We start from the raw sequence: 1,592 nt of genomic DNA on the forward strand, positions 1-1,592 counted from the left end.
AACTAACATAAATCTAGAAATTACAACAAAACTGGAATTAAACCAATAAATCTAGAAAACAAGGAGCAAAGTAAAGAACAACAGAACAAAGACCATTGTCTAGATTTCGAGTTTTTCAAGTGTAGGCAAAAAAGAGCAGTTGCCTAGGGCCCCCAGGAACTCCTGTTACATGTATGGTTAATTAAACTATTACTTATTTGTTCACATTATGTTTTTTATTAAAATAATTTCACTAAAATGCTCTGTTTGATGACAACATATAAAAGCAGTGAAAATGGAGAGCAGATAAGCAGATCATGGCTACAGTGAAAAGAAGGACTGTGTTATGTACTTTTGCCGTTGCAAAAAGCAATCAGTTAAATAGTGATTGGAAAAAATCTTTCATTCCTTTAGAGACAGCATGAAAAGTCGGCTGAGTACGAAACATAGAGAGGAAAACAAAAAGAAAAGGAACAAGAAGAGAGGGACACAACCTAGAACAGATAATGGATGTCTATTCTATTAAAATTTCTGTATCTGTATAATGGGTCTGGCTTATGTTTTGTCTTCTCAATTTAGAGGGCCCCATGCCTGCTGTTGCCTAGGGCCCCAAATTTCCTAAATCCGCCCCTGCTATTAACTCTTGCAGTGCTGTACAAAGTCCCATATTTCTATGCATCATCCATGCTTAGAATCGTTTTAAAAAGTATTCTTTACTTGAATAGCTGTTTATCAAAGACCCCAAAGTGTGTTATGCTACATTCAGTGACAGTCTTTCACAAATGCATACAGATAATCACACGATGATGGTGGAAAGCTACATGGCATCCACAGCTTCTCTAGGGCACAGTGAGAGCTACCATCAAAGGCCCTGCAGAGGAATTGTCTTTCCAAAGGACACTTTGATGGAGACAGTTGAACCGGAGGCTGGAACTGACAACATTTAAGGATTCTAACAGATTCTAATAACCAGATTACATTTTTGGCCTAAATGTATGCAGAAAGCAAGCCAAGAACCACACCCTGCATAGACATTCCTCTTATTGAAACACAGTGAGTGCAGCATCACACTGAACAGATACTCTTGGAGGAAAACTGGCAATAGCCAGCAAAAGATCAAGACTACAGGATGGTTTAGAGTAATGGTTTTACAGCCTGGTCCTCAGGACCCACTGCATGTTTTACATGTGTCTCCACTCCAAAACCCATTTTTATGTTAGGTTTGTGAATCATTGGAAAACTTTAAACCATGCTGGACAGTGGTTACTGAGAAGCTGGGTAGAATGGCCTATCCAAAGTCCAGGCCTAAATCTACTAATGAATGCGTGGCAGGACTTAAAGGTTGATGATCACAGGTTGATAATCTTTGGAGCTCATTTGACAGAGAGTGAGACATTGGTGATTCTAGACATGGGCAAACGTGATGCTACTTCATTAATGGAAGAACAGAAGGTCATTAAAACAAGAGAGCTAGTTTAGTCTCTAAAACAGACATGGCTATGGCTCGATGCTAACATGTTTGTTAGCTGTCAGAATTGAGTCAGAATTCAGAGAAAAAAAGTCAGAATTCTGACAAAAATTCAGAATTCTGATTTTAAATTCAGAATTCTGAT

Source organism: Cyprinodon variegatus, unplaced genomic scaffold (assembly GCF_000732505.1).
Source record: "Cyprinodon variegatus isolate N-32 unplaced genomic scaffold, C_variegatus-1.0 Scaffold332, whole genome shotgun sequence".
In the NCBI taxonomy this organism is placed as follows: domain Eukaryota; kingdom Metazoa; phylum Chordata; class Actinopteri; order Cyprinodontiformes; family Cyprinodontidae; genus Cyprinodon; species Cyprinodon variegatus.